The sequence below is a fragment of the Panthera onca genome, chromosome C1 (genome assembly GCF_046562875.1).
Source record: "Panthera onca isolate mPanOnc1 chromosome C1, mPanOnc1 haplotype 2, whole genome shotgun sequence".
Classification (NCBI taxonomy): Eukaryota; Metazoa; Chordata; class Mammalia; order Carnivora; family Felidae; genus Panthera; species Panthera onca.
This window is the reverse complement of record NC_138346.1, coordinates 9,126,371-9,141,954: the sequence shown is the minus strand read 5'-3', so window position 1 is coordinate 9,141,954 and position 15,584 is coordinate 9,126,371. Positions and strand designations below refer to the sequence as shown.

The window sequence follows — 15,584 nt, the reverse complement described above, 5'->3', positions numbered from 1 at the left end:
CAGTCCACTCTGGGCAAGTGATTCCACCTCTCGGCCTTTCCAGTCATGCCATTGTTACGCTAAGAGGATCAGACTGAGAACCCCTTGTCTCTTTTGCTCTTTTTTTTTTTTTTTTCCCCCTCTTCATTTTAGTGAGAGGGTGGTAGGGAGAGGGGCAGAGGGACAGGGAGAGAGAGAGACAGAGAATGAGAATGTTAAGCAGGCTCCACACTGAGCGTGGAGCTTGATCCCACAAAATCAGATGGATACTCAACCGACTGAGACACCCAGGTGCCCCTCTTTGGCCCTTATTTTCAGTGATCCTATGTGTAAACTTTCTGACTTGCCTTTTTTTCCTGTACCAGGTACCTCTCCTTTTGCCTTTGGTCTTGAAGTCAGTTTCTTTATGAGGGCTTTATGGCATGTAACCACGCTTTAACATTTTTCTCTTCTGGTTGGTCAGGTGCCTAGTGTTATTTCACAGTACGGCAGTTCTCTGCTTCAGGTAATGTAACATCACAATATGTGTTTTCAAATTTTCTACTTTTGTACTTACAAATAAATGGCTAAGAACTAATGTTATCTGGTGGTAAAATACAAACTTAATAAGTCTAACTAATGATTAACAAATTCTCAAGCGCTTCACATCAGATTTTATAGTCAGCTTTTAAATATATATGCTGTGGAGTTCTAGGAGCTCTTTGCTTTGGGAAAAAGAAAAATATTAGTCAGAGACCATGGAGGTGGAAAAGAAAGGACCAAAATGTAGAATCAAATTTGAAGATGTGAAGAACATGCTTAAGATAGTATTCTTTGGCTATAATTGATACTAAAGATAATATTCTTTGGCTATAATTGATACTAATCCTCTACGAAAGGTGGTGTGCCGGTTTAGATCAGGGGATTACTTCCAGCCCAGGGTTCTATCATTGGCAGGAGATGGCAGACATATTTGCCACCCCTGAGCATTCATAACTCCTGAACATCTGTTATGAACTAATTTGTTCCACAAGAAGTTTCTGTAGCCCATTATGCTGGGTCCTGTTCTATATACCAGTCTCAAAGTGTTCCTAGTCTAGGTAAACAACTCTTCCCCTCTTTTCTGGCATGTTATCAGCCAGTTCGTTTACTTCCAGATTCTCTAAGTCGTGAGACAGAAACTCAGGTCACTATCAAGACTTTTGCAGATCTGGGCTGTGTCTTCACAGTATGGTTTCATTCTCTACTCGGTGTTCGTGTGTGAGTTTTAAGTTTTTCCTATGTATGTAAGTTTTGTACAATAGATTGTAATTTATTTGAATTGCAGATTTTTAAAATCTCTTTTCATATCTCGTTTCTTCCTTCTTCCCCCACCCTGTGTTTTCATAGTGTAACACATTATTTGGTAATGTTTATTAAATGATACAGCTGTGTGATATTCTGATAAAACTGCTCAGAGATGAAAGATTAACCAAAACACAATTTTCTGTGTGTTTTATTTATCTCTGCTATATTTGTGCTTATTTTTGAAGGTTTATGTACTATAACAACTGAACTTTCTTAGAGATCGATCTCCCTTTTCCAGATCAGCTCACTTAAAACAGCGTTTCCCAAATTCTGTTTTGTAGAACACTAGTCTTATGAGAGAGTAGTAGTTGGGAGAAGTTTCAGAATGAAGTTTAAGTTTGGGAAAACACCAGGTTAAAAACAGTTAATCGGATTTTAATTTTTGGTAGTAATTGTGTTACTGTTTTCTGCAGAGCTTGTCAGAGTTTTTAGTAATGTGCATTGTGGCTGTCCACAAAGGAAATATAATGTGCAGTATTTCCCAATTTGCCAAATTTGTTTACAAGAACACCCCCCCCCCCCCCACCTCCTAGGAAATACTCCCCTCAAAGTCTTGAAGGAGGGTTCTTTTGGAACACAATTTGAGAAAGCCTCTTATTTACATACTTTTTACATATCCATACATAGTATGGAATTCAAAGCATTTACTTTTTGATTGGGATGATTACTTATATCAGGTTTGGAATCCAACTAAGATTGGAATAATTTGATTTTCAGTTTTGTTAAGTAAAAGAATGAACACTCTAGATAAGTTTTTTTTTTTTTTAAACCTCAACCCATGTGAGAAATTACATGTTCAATCAGTGACCCAGCATCATACATGAACACACTGTCAAAACTGAGAAGGAAGTTTCATGAAACAATACTTAGGCCTTCCTGTGTATGATGTGTTCGAATACTTCTCATTCTGCTTTGTTTTTTAATGTATGCTATGAGCTACTAAAATAATGCACCATGTAATTTGAGAAACACTGTGAAATTACATGAGTTTATAAATGCCTCAGATGCTATTGTGAGAAGGCAGTGGAGAGACTTAAAACACTAAAGCTCGGCGTAGAGATAAGAAGAGGGTCTCTAGCCTTGGAATTCCTGGGTTGAGATTCTGGTTGTGTTTTCTTGGGCGGGTGTTTAATCCCCATGCCGCTTCAGCTTTCTCCTCTGTAAAGTAGCGAGAATAGAACGAACCTGTGCATTCAGTAGTTGTGAAGATTCAGGGAGAAATGCTCCGCATCATGAGTTTGATGTGCTCCGAGCGCCCAGTCCATTTAGCTTTTATGATGACCGAAGCTCTGAGACTCTGCTACAACATGCGCGTTCTCACAAATATTTTAAGCCTTTGAATGTGTTAAAGCGGACTCTATGTGAACATCGACTCTTTTGATCTGTAGCTAGATGTATCATTCATTGTGATATCAACCTTCTGGAATAGTTTTAAAGTAGTCAAAAGGACCCACTTAGAGTTGTTTTGTCTCATAGTTGCAAATGGACTCATAATTGCTGAACTTTATGCTATATTACTGTTATTGTTTAAACCATTCTTTTTAAACAATATCTTAAAGGTAGAATAATTTCTCTTTATAACAGGTCATCAAATAGAAATATGTACATACCCACATCAATGATTAATTTAGCATTCCTGTAATTTTGGTCACTAAAGGAAGAACAAGGCAAGGCAAAAGTTGCCTTTTCTTGTTTTATGCCAGTTTTTAAAATTCTCCATCCTCGATATTTTACATTGCTATTGGGAGTTTAATTTTGTGTCCTGACCTAAGAAAAGGGGCATTTATAGGAGATTAACAATGGTGGGTGCCAGATCTAGTTTGCAAACTGTTCACTGTTCTGAACATAGCTGGCTGCCTCCTACATTTATGTAACCTGCTGAGACATCTGCATTGTCTGTCCCTGTTTCTTTTATTGCCTATTTGTCCTGAGTAGGGCCTGGAGTTGCTGAAATGAGAGGTTCTGATTGGCGTCGTTGAGGTATACCACCAGTTCAGTGTTAGGCAGCATAAAGATTATCTACTTGTGTAAGCAAAAACAAAGTAAAAAGAATAAATAATTGCTAACATAACACACGTATGTTACCTGCTGCTATCACGTTGACCTCTCTGTTAACCTAATTTAATCCCGTAATAACCCTGTTTTCATCCCCATATTTTCAGGTGAGTAAATGGAGAAAAAAGAAGCTAGATAATTGACCTGAAGTGCTACATCTAGGTTTGAAACCCTGGTCCCAGAGTGTGCACTTGTAACCCACCACTATGTTGCCTCCACCACAAGGTACTGGAATGTAGAATTATCCTGGAACACAGGAAATTTCTGTAACAGAAACATGAGGTCAAATCTTCTGGTCAGGATGTGTGAGATCCTAGGACACTGAGAGAATGTTCACATCACTGATTGGCTGTCAGTTGTCTTTTTTTTTTTTTTTTTTTTTTTATGTTTTATTTATTGAGAGAGAGAAAGAGAGAGGCAGAGGCAGAGAGAATCCCAGGCTGGCTCCAGGCTGTCAGCACAGAGCCTGACACAGGGCTCAATGACCTGAGCTGAAGTCAAGAGTCGGATGCTTAACTGACTGAACCACGCAGGTGCCCCTTTCTGTCAGTGACCTTTGAGGGAGTCACTCAAGGTCAAGACTCACTCAAGACAGGGAGATTAGAGAGAGGAAGATTAGAGACACTAATGTACTGTTTTTCCAAAAAAGGGAAAGGTGGAATCCACAAATCATAGAGACTGAAATTGATGTTGATTGCTGACATATTCCAGAAGGGAGTGAGTCATTAGCAAAGTGTTGATTTCTAGAAGCTACAAAACAGTTTATTAACTATTTCCTTTTGTAATAGAATTCTAAGTGTCTTGGATAAGGATGTAGGCAGGATACAGATGTCTGTAAAGATAGTTTCATTCATATTTGAGATTATCTGAAAAATGTACAAGTGTGTAAGTTGGAATATTTTCTAGGATTTGAAGTCATTTTGATGTTTTTCCAAGATCATTTTACTTCTGTTCGTTGCATTGGAATGTAAGCTGTATATTATGCTCTTCCGAAGTACTGTAGAGCACATTAGACACAAATTCAGTGGCCCACATCCTCTGTGCCTTGCCTTCTCAAGTAGACACAAAGGAGCTAGAACTGGTAGCAGCTTCCTGGGATGTGCACACAGCAAAGTAAATACTTTCTAGCTTTATATTGTTAAAATTATTCATCCCTGTTCTTTACAGTTGGTCATAACCCATTTGTTTACTCAAGAGCTTGTCTTGCCCTTATTCCTGAACACTAACTACATGGTGTGTGATTAGAAGCTGCCTCCTTGGGAAGAGGGCTGGACAATAGAGTGCATTCCTCCTCCACACAAGGCAAAACCTTATGGGGGATGGTGGTGAGGGTGAGGCATGTTAGTTTTTCCTTGTTTATCTTATTTTACACTTAAATATAGTGAAAGGAAGACAGAGAGATGAGGGTGCTTAGCATAGGATGTTGTATACAGACGCTCTGTGGGTGTGTGAAAAGGGCAAAACTCTCTTCTACAGAGGCTTTCGTTGTTAAGAGGAGGAAGAAATAAGAAATAGGAGAAACAAGACAGAGGAGTGCCTCCAGAAAGAATTGACCAGAGAAACACTGGCTCTCAGTGAATGTGTCATGTATGACTTTGAAAGATCTAACGATGAAGGTGGAACTGGTTGCTTTTCAGAACTGTCTTGAGAAGTAGAGCACTTGAAGAGGTTATTAACCATGGAATGTATTAGATACAGGTTAAAAGGCCATGGCCTCCGAACCAAAAAAGTGAGTGGAGCTCTGGACCTGGATGATACAGAAAGTATAAGTTCTCTTTAAAATTTTAAAGAGATTTTTCAATAAATGATCTCATTTATTCTAGATCCTAGAAGAATAATACCAAAAGATAAAGAAGTCATGTTTCAAAACTGGCAAAAACTCTTACAAACCTGATAGAATATAAGAATGGCAACTTGATAAGACATTACAAAGGAAGGATACTATGTTTCAATTTCACCTAGGAAAGTAGTCATGAAAATCCTAAGTAAAACACCAGCAAATAATTAAATAGGCAGTTCTCTTCCTTTAAGAAGATAGGTAACAGGTAACGCTTGCTATTTACTGCGCGCCAGGCATTTTTCTAATTATTTCAGTCCTCCCAACAGCCCTGACAAAGAGGTGGTTATTAGTGTTATTAGCCTCATTTTACAGATGAAGGAATTTAGACCAAGAGGTAAAATAATCTGCCCGAGGATAAATGGGTAGTAAGTCACACAGCCTGGGGTTTCAAACCCTCGGGGTACGTTGGGGTCCAGCACCAGTGTATATGGCACCCTTGTGCTGTGTCATCTCAGTATGCGCCAAGATAACAGTGCTAATTTACCAGTTCTTGATTATGAGCTCTTCAAAAGCTGGTAGGAGATTAAAGAGTATCTGTCTTAAACCAACAGCCAACAACCTGCCAATGGGAAAACTGTGGTAGAATTCCCCTTGAAATAAGAAGGTGAAATAGGCATGTCCAGTAACACTTCTGATGCTCAGTATCAACCTGGCCAATGCTAGAAAACATCAAGTAGAATGTATAACTGTTAGGAAAAACCGGCAGAAAATAGCAATACGTGCAGATGTTACAGTCTTAAACCTAGGAAAACAAGAATCAACTGAAAAACTAAGTTTGGTAAGGTAGCCATATACCACATAAAGGTATTTAAAATTGGTAGCATTTGTTTTTCTTTCCTGCCGTATCCAGTTGTAAAAATATTAGGGGGCTCCTGGGTGGCTCAGTCGCTTAAGCATCCGACTCTTGATCTTGGCTCAAGTCATGATCTCATGGTTGTGGGATTGAGCCCAGTATCGGGCTCCACACTGGGCATGGATTGCTTAGGATTTGCTTAGGATTCTCTCTCCTTCTGCCCCTCCCCTTCTTGTGTATATTATATATTAGGAGAAAAATCTCATACAACAAACAATGAAATGCCTAAGATGGGCAGGATCTCTATGAAGAAAACTACAAACTTAATTGAGTGGAAAGAAGATGTAAGAATGGAGAGTTACCATGTTTTTGAATGTGAAGACTGAATGAATGTTAGGAAGCAAGAAAATTGCCCAAGTTAGCTTACTGTTGGCCAGAGAGTAAAGTCATATTTAAAAAGTTAACTTAGGGAGCTTAGTGAAAGGTATATACATATATATATGTACCTATATACATATATATAGGTACATATATATGTACCTACTAGGTGAGTGAGATCACATATCAGTAGGGAAAGAGGAAGGATTATTTAGCAGAAGATTTTTCGATAATTGGTTATTCTTTGGGAAAATCAATTCAGAAAATTAATTTGATGGAAGAATGAGTTTAAAAACATAAATTAGAAGAACATTTATGTGAATATTTATAGACCTTTGGATGAGGAAGTAGGCTTATTTCCATTGCTATCAAGTGATCAAAAGGCAAAAAAGCAAACAAACAAACAAAAAAGATAAATGTGTGAAAAAAAGTTTGCATGATCATAGACAAAGGGTTAATATTTAGCTCAGTATAGCAAAAGCTTGTTCAAACTGGCAACTGCTGTTTATTAGTAAATGCTACCTTGGATGTTTAATCATGTTAAAATTTTAAGTCATGCTATCATTTTATAATCAGGTAAATGTTTTGCCCAAGAGGTATATACCTCTCTTCTAAATGGCAGAACTGGGGTTCCAACTTGGGTCTGGTAAGAGCTTATCCTCTTAACCCTTGAAACGTGCTTTTTTTCAAACATGTCAAAGACTCAAACACTGGATAAATAAACAGCCAATTCAGGTAGTGGCTAAATAAAAGAAATACAAATAAACAATGAGGGGGATGTTAATTGAGATTTTTTTTTTAAGTGGTAATGCTTATGTTAGTAGGGATGCATTGAGAGGGAGAGTAAGGCAATTTCATATGCTGCCCATTTGGCTTTTCTGTGAAATATTTTGGTCCAGCATATATCCAGATTCTTAAGATATTCCTTTCATGTAAGCCAGAAGATAAAATAACACGCATTTGTTTTTCATCCTCACGGCAAGTGATCTCCAGCGTCTCAAAACAAACAAAAAAATCCAGGTATTTTATTGGTTGTGGTGATGGCTGCACAACTCTGAACTATTGAAACTATTGAATTGTATACTTCAAGCGAATTGTGTGGTATGTAAATTATTGTCAGTAAAGCTGTTATTTTAAATTAGCTATTGGGTGAAGGAAGAAAATGGAGTTTGCTTCTCTGAATCATTGAATTGTTAAAGATATTCAAAATTAGATTCTTCCAGTTGATGTTGCACTGATTTATTGGAATGCCCTATCTGATGCAGCACCATAAACCTAAAGAAGGTGAAATTAGTGCTGAGGATATCCTCCTAGTGGTCAAAGTAGAGACAGCTGGAAGCCTAGTGAAGTCATCTCTTAGCAGGGAGCTCAGAAGGTTTATGGTTTCAGGTTTATCAAAGTCATTCCTAAGATCACGTGCTTGGATGTTAGGAGACACATTACACCCAACCTTTATTTAAAACTCATGTGTGTGCACAAACGCACCTCTCACTGTTGATTTTCCTTTAGTATCCTACCTTGTGAAGATGATGTGAAGATGGCCCTTGTTCCGTAGGGGCAAACATGAAATGTATTTCTTGTAATTTTCCAATACAAGGGTACATAAGCCAGGGTAAAATAGCTCAGAGGTTTGGGCAAGGGTATGGAGATGGGGAGCTGGGCTCTTGCGGAAATTAGATCAGTTAGATCAGCCTGTTGTGATCCCTTCAGCAATGACAGCATGGTGGGGTGAATCAGACTAATATTTCAGCTTATAAGGGAACTGGCAACTTGTTGACCACCTGGCCTGGAGCAAAGAGTATTTGGTGGGAAGTGGAGAGTTACAGTTACTCTGTGCCATGGGCGTATTCCTTCATCAACCTAGTGAATTTTGATGTTTACTGATTTGAAATACCAAATATTGCCAAGGGAGACATATTTTTATCACCACTAATAAATTATTTATGTGCAGGTGACTCTGCTAAGCCCTGCTGTAAGTGGAGGGTGCTTTCCTTAATCGGGGGAAATGAAATAGAAAAGTTGGGTGGTCATAGGGGAGGCACGGTAGCCACAATTTAGTATTGGTGACCAAATGTCCTGTTCGCCAGGGAAAGTCCAGGTTTATGCCTCTGGTCCCCACATAATTATTCATTGCATCCCCCTTCATTCCCCAAATTGTCCTGGTTTGGATGATAAATTATGTCATCTAACATATAGCAGTTGCAAAAGTAGTTGTTTCTTGACCCCCCCCCCCCCCCCCCCCCCATTTTTGGTGCTTAGAGTACAAGGCTGTCCATCAGATCCTTAAATAGCTTGATTTCGAAGCACTAGTTCTGGAGCATAGCAGCTACGTAGTCCCTCTGGAACCCAGAGGACTTTTCACTGGATTGGCTTGGCTTCTCTTTGAATGAGAGCTGTGATGTTCTAACTCTAAAATGTTCTGCTTTGCCTCAGGTCAGACACTGAGACACTCGAAATGTAAACACCTTGTTTTCACCCAGATTCCCTCATCTGCTCTCCCTCCAGTTCTCAGGAACTGCTCAATAAGAAGAGAAGGTGTGGAGTCCTAGTTTTTAAATGGTTGTTCTTGGGTGCCATATAACAGTTTAGGGGGATGATATACCACTATTCATACACTTTAATTTATGTAATTTTGTAGTCTTTATACCTGTCCGTATTTCTTCCAAGTTTTAGAGCATCAGTACCTGAAGGGAAAGATCAGGAGTTTTGCAAGATCATCCTGAGAGTTCAGTTTAGGATGGCTGGGAAAAAAACCTGCATTTCATTTACATTTGCTTGTATAATCTTGAGCTTTATTCTCAATTTGTGATAATAAACAGACCTATTTTCAAATTTTTTCATGTTTCTTCCACTGTCATTTAATGACGCATTTCAGATATTCAGCTCTGAATGGAGGTGTGTAGGGTACATACAGGAATAAAAGTGCCACTCTCAGTCTTCACTAGGTGGGTTCCGGTCCAGTTAAGAGGAGAAATGTCTGAGCCCTCCCTCTGTTAGAGCTGCCTTTTTGGGGCACAGGACTGGAGCAGCGATACCTAGGAGGTAGCCCCTGTGCTACTTGGAACTCTCTTGTTTCTTCCAACAAGGCAGGGATTCGGTGGAAGCTTATTTCAGGAGGAGTATGGGAAAAGGCAGTAACGCACCCGGGCCTTCAGCAGTCGGAACCAGGAACGCAGACTTTATTATGAGTCTCCATTTGCTGCTGCGTTTCTCTGCTCTGCTTGCTCACCACATCCTCTGCGCAGACCAGCCTTCTCCACCTGAGAGCCTGGCCCCCTGCACTTCGTAAAAGTCCTTTCACGGAGCTTCAGCCCTGCAGTTGAGATTATCACTGAGAGGTCTGCCTGCCCCTCTATGTTACTTTGCTAGGGCCAGGGGGAGTATGGTTCTTCCAGCACTTGGAGCACCTCCCCTTGGAGCCGTGTTAATGGTGGGGGCGGAGAGGGGGAGCAGTTGCCAGAAGGAGATGGGGGGGGCATCTTCAGAGTGACCCTGTGACCTTCCCAGCCGGGAGGATTGTTAGGGCTCTTATCCTCCTGTCTGCTTTGTTCAGGTGACCAAGAATAAGTTCAGGTGAACTGCTTGGTTATTTGTCTGCCCTGAGGCCACATACCCCTTCCTGTTCTCATTTTGTCCTCACATTTTAGTCTGAAAAGCAGGCTCCTTTGTAGCTCCTCTGCCCTTAGATATCCTCAGGGCCCAGAGGAGTCTATAAAGGACTGGATCACAGAATCCCAAAGGAATTCCAGCCCTGACTGAAAGCTACTGCACTGACACTCAGCAGTCCCAGAAATACACAAGGAGGGACTGGAATGTTTGCTCCCCAAGGGTGGAATGTTCCACTTTGTTAATCTGCTTTAGTCTAAAACACCAGTATTTGACTAGGTGGCGTTTTGCTTTCTCTCCTTATTTGCAGTTTGTTTACATTTTTACCTTGTGCCCTTTGCCTGTCCCCTCCCCGCAAGTTGTAATCTTACTGCTTTTACTAATTTATGTGAGAAGAGAGTGGAATAGAGTATAAAAGTTTGAAAGTACAGCTCACCCATTTAAATTTATGAGTGGTATTTTATACACTAGTTGAATAGAATACATTTTGTATAAGTGGTTTTAAAAAGTATTTTTCTAGAAAGGCAGCCACTTAGACCTTAATGTCTGCGATGCCTCACACATAATAGAGACTTGAAAAATATGTCGAATAAACTTGGAAATATTTTTATTCATCCTTACTTCCCAGAAAGGAGAATGACAGGGCCTAAATAGGCGTTGCACACCGGAGAAGGTGCTGTTTGAGAGATGAGCTTGTTCCGACCACCTCTCGAATTACGGGGACGCCTGGGCCATTGTTATCACAGATAGGAATTATTTGACTCTGAAGAAAAATGATACGAGTACCTTATTTTAACGTACCCCATACCCGTTGATTGCCTTGATACACTTTACCTGTTTGACTTAATTTAGTCATCTCTCCCAGACAGGATGTCCCCTTAGCAGCCTTACCTATTTTCACTTGAATGAGAAAATCGACACACTAGACCTTGCAGTATTTACCCAATTTATCCTGTTGTTGGTAAGGTTAAAAGCCACACCCTCGTGCTAAAATTAGCTGTTCTTTCATGTTCCTTGCCTTCTAATTTAGGGAAATGGAAAAAGTTAGGGGTGTGTTTTCTTCTCTTTTCTTTCCCCTCGTGTCCCTTCCCCCTCCTCCACCATCACCCAAAGATTTACATAAGGAGCCAAGGAAAAATAAAGAAAGGCAAATAGAATGATTCTTGGGGCAGGGTAAGTACACAGATAAGTGCATGTCTTTTACACTACGTACTTAGGCACCAGACCTGTGGCTCTTAAGTTTTAGTGGCCAGAACAAAGAAGAAAACAAGATCAATTGCAAGACTGTTCCTGAGATAAAAAACAAACCAGCTGCTTAGGACAAGTGTAATCTTTCCAGGAATGGAGACCCTGTGGATCCTTTATTAGCAGGCTCTGAGTCCATACTACATTTCTCTCAATTCTCTACAGTGTCTGTAAAACCCAAGTTCGAGTTTAACGTATCTTAGTATAAAAACATAAAGAATAATATTAGGCCAGAGTACAGTTCAGTTAAATCATTATTTTTCTGATGCTCTGGAGCTTTGGGAGCAGCCCTCTGTAATCGTTCATACCACTGAACTTTTTATTAAAATTGGGTAGCAGAGAAGTCCAAGGTTGTAACTTTCTAGTAACCACTCTGCCTTAACAGTTGGCTAAGCTGGCCAGCAGTACCAGTATCAGCCTTTGAAAATTAAAGAGCTTACGGGCACCTGGGTGGCTTAGTCAGTTAAGCTTCCGACTTTGGCTCAGGTCATGATCTCCTGGTTCACAAGTTCAGGCCCTGCGTTGGGCTCTGTGCTGACAGCTCAGAGCCTGGAGTCCACTTCAGATTCTGTGCCACCCCCCACTCTGCCCCTCTCGCACCCTGTCGCTCTCTCTCAAAAATAAATAAACGTTAAAACATTTTTTTAAGTAAAAGTGAAAAAAAGAAAGCTTAACCGGGACTTGATTTCAAATCTAGTTATATAAATTGACTTGGAGGCTAGGTCAGTGTTTTTTCTCAGAAAATAGTTCTGTGTTCAACGTGCAGACATGTTTATTATAAAGTAGTAGTTTAAAAATTTTTGTTAAATTTCTGACACTGAAGTTCCGTATAAAAAGCCGATAGGAATGAGGTGTTTGGGCTGGAGAAGAGATGGCCCGTCACCTGCCTTCCTTGGACCTTAGAGTTAGGTTTAGAAGCCACTGTCCGACTCATGACTAATGTCATTTTAGTCTGGAAAAATTAAAAAGCCTGCATCGTCAAGCACCCACCGGAACAGGCTCACCCTGTGCAACCTCCTACTCCCAGGAACACCTGTGGAAAGCCCAGTTTTCATTAACATTAACTTCCTGTTTGAACCACTAAAATTTTGACAGATTGGCGATATGGTTAGCAATAATCCAAGCATTTGGGAGATAAAGTTAAAAACCGGGAATGTTAGGGTATCTGGTGGCTCAGTTGGTTAAACGTCCAACTCTTGATTTCGGCTCAGATCATGATCTCACGGTTCGTGGGATCGAGCCCCATGTCAGGCACTGCGCTACAAGTGAGGAGCCTGCTTGGGATATTCTCTCTCTCTCTGTCCCCCTCTCCCGCCCCTCCTCCCGCCTCCACCCTCTCCCTCTGCCCCTCTTGCATGCACGGGAATCTCTCTCAAATAAACATTAAAAACAAACAAACAAACAAAAAACCCAAGAAAGTAGCTTTTGAAGCTTGCACAGAAGGGATAATCTCCGTATGGGTTTTTTTGCAGATTGTATAGCACTTAAACGAATACTTTAGTCTCCACATTCACTTGAGTTAGTAGATTCTTCTGCTGAAATAGTAAAGGAAACATGGAATCCCATATTCAGAACTTTTGTAGAAGAAAATATGTTTTCAGTGTTAAGTAATTGCATCCATCATAGCTCTTCCTGGATGCGTGGGATCTCTACCTAAAACTTAACTTTTTGTACTCCCTTGGATATAAGATGTTTTTGTTGTGTATTTTAGATACAGCTTTCAGATTAAAAAGCAGTTTTCCATTGTGACTGTATTGTGATGTCAACACTCACCTGGAAAGCACCACTCCATCAAGTGTGGAATGTTCTTTGGGCAATAAAAGAAGGCATGTGATTACTCTGTAAACAGCACTTGGGTTTACCGTGAGTTTTTTACCTTCTGCCTTCCTCTTCACTTGATACTTTATTTCCTGCCAGAGCTTGATGAAATTACAAAATAATTTTTGTTTTCTTACCATAATTCAGATTGCTGCATAAAGCCTTCCAGTATATTGTAATACATTTTCTGACTCTTACCCAATTTTATCCTGTCTACAGAACACAGCTCAAGAAACATCCCCTCAGTTGAAGTCTGAGGTCTTCAGCACAGGGTGCTGTGTCTGTCCTCTGAACTTGCTGCTCATGTCACGTATCTGGGTTTTTCATACGGGGTCTGATGGTGTCTGTTAGTCCTCCATAGGTTTCGGTCATCCCATGTGGGTGTGCCGTGGCTCCCCAGTGGTAAACGGAGTCCTGGAACAACAACTAGTGAATGTGCACCACAGGAGGAGGCATGACTACATCTTTTGGTCCATGAGCTGAGTCTGGGCTCTAGGATCAGGAGCTTTTTCCCAAGAGTTTTTCTAGTTCATCGTGCCAGTCAGTTGACAAATGACCTCCAGTTACTTCCTCTGAAATGAATTGTTTTTTAGCTTCATTATCTCACCTAGAATTTTTCTCCCAACCCAGGATCAGACATCTGCGTGCCAGCCACTTAGTATGTTGATATGGAGGGCTGGAAGGGATCTGCTGACTGGTTCGGAGAGATCCTCCTTGAGTATAAAATGTCCTACACCATCCTCTGAAGGGCCATGGAACTATATATTCTGTGGCTCCAAATACTTGTGCTGGAAAAAGCCTGTTTACACTAAATACCACTATACGGTGGTTTAAAAAGGAAATAAACCTTCAAATCCCCAACTATGGTGCTTCGGCTCAGGCTGGTTTTGTGGCATGTTTGTGCTTTCATGGGCATTTGGCCAGAACAAAAATAGCAGTGCTGGACCCTGAAGGAAAGTGATTTTCCAGGTTTATATCTGATCCTTTAGATAGAAGTTTGAAGGGTGTAAATTTTCAAAAGGAAATTGTTTTTTTCGAAATATAGGAAATTGTTTTCTCAAAAGAGAAAAATGAACATTTCACCCCTCTCAGGTATACCTTTTTAGAACCACAGCATTTTTAAAATTTTTTTTTAAAAATCTCTCTTTTCTTTGACACAAAAATAATTTTCTAAAAGGCTTTTTTCTTCATATTTGAACTTTGTTTCATATTCTCCCACTTGTTTACAGTTCCAGTTTGAATTATACATTCTTTTTAAGGAATTGCCAGCTTTTTAAAAGAGCAGGATTGGCTGTTTGCTTTTCTCGTTTACTAAAATATGGGTGAAGCCATGATGTTTGCCCATGATCAGATGGACTATATTTACACAACCCTGCAGCAAAGGGAGTAGTAAATTTAACTAGAAGAAAAATGGATTTGTGATTTCATGCTTGAGGACGAGTGGTGTCACATTTTAAAACGTGAACATTGATTAACCTCTATTATTGAAATACAGTGCTAGGTTGTAAAGAAATAGTTGTGCAGTTCACATTTTCTGGAACGAATTCTCAAACTGTAACAATGTAACTCCTAATTCCTTAAGACTATCTGTAAATGAGGGGTGCCTGGGTGGCTCAGTTGGTTAAGCGTCTGACTCTTGGTTTAAGCTCAGGTACATGATCTCCTGGTTCTTGAGATCTAGCCCTGCGTCTGGCTCTGTGCTGAGTGCGGAGCCTGCTTAGGATTCTCTGTCTCTCTCTCTCTGCTCCTCCCCCACTAGCACACCTTCTCTCTCTCTCTCTCTCTCTCTCTCTCTCTCTCTCAATAAGTAAACGTTAAAAAAAAAAACAAAGCAGGCTAACATTAAAAAAAAAGACTATCTGTATATGAATCAATGTAGATAAAATTAAAGATAACAGATCATATTGATAAAAGGCCTTTAACATATTCATGGAATCAGTCATGTATTACAGATGTTTCTAGATAAGGCTTTGTAATATGTAATTGTAATTTCAAGTCTTAAACCAAGTCATGAAATCTTTTTGCCATATTATGATAATTTGAGAAGTTCAACATTGTAAATAAGTTAGCTGTCATTAGTAAAAGAGTGACCCTAATTGATTAGAAGTCTGTTTTACAGACTGCAGGTTCCATCCTGTCATTTGTTTGTGAAATCGGCTCAGAGGGCTCTGAGTAGCATTTTAAAGGGAGGAAGGGAGCAAGGGACTAGGATGGAATGAAATAGAAGAGAGAATATCATTGCAATCTTAGTTCTTAAGGATAAGTACTGTTCGCTCATACTGTGTGTGTGATACTTTTTTAACGTGTGAATATATGTGTGTTATAAGGTCAGAGAAATCTGTAAGCCATCACCACTAGTGGTAATACAGTTAGGTGGCCTGATGGCCTGGTGGTTGTTTAAACTTATAATGCAGTTTGGTGGCCTGCTTTATTTGGAAAGCTTCAGTATACGTACTTTTAATAAGTAAAGAAAGACCTGTGTGACTTACTGATCAGGTTTGTAGTTGACAGGAATCTGGTAGGGAGAAGTAATAAGATGGGGAA

The 15,584-nt window shown here is 39.9% G+C and overlaps 1 protein-coding gene across 5 annotated transcripts in view; it reads left to right on the top strand.

The window, feature by feature from the left end:
• CAB39 (calcium binding protein 39) overlaps positions 1 to 15,584 on the top strand; it is an 87,798-nt gene that overhangs the window by 5,845 nt on the left and 66,369 nt on the right. Inside the window, exon 1 of one of the 5 annotated variants that reach the window (XM_078450791.2) lies at positions 2,940 to 3,585. The exons of 3 other annotated variants lie outside the window; for them this stretch is intronic. The gene's annotated coding sequence lies outside the window, so the exon portion shown is untranslated. Of the gene's footprint in view, positions 1 to 2,939; positions 3,586 to 12,927; positions 13,086 to 15,584 lie in introns of those variants that run through there. One more of the 5 variants, XM_078450792.1, reaches the window with a different exon arrangement.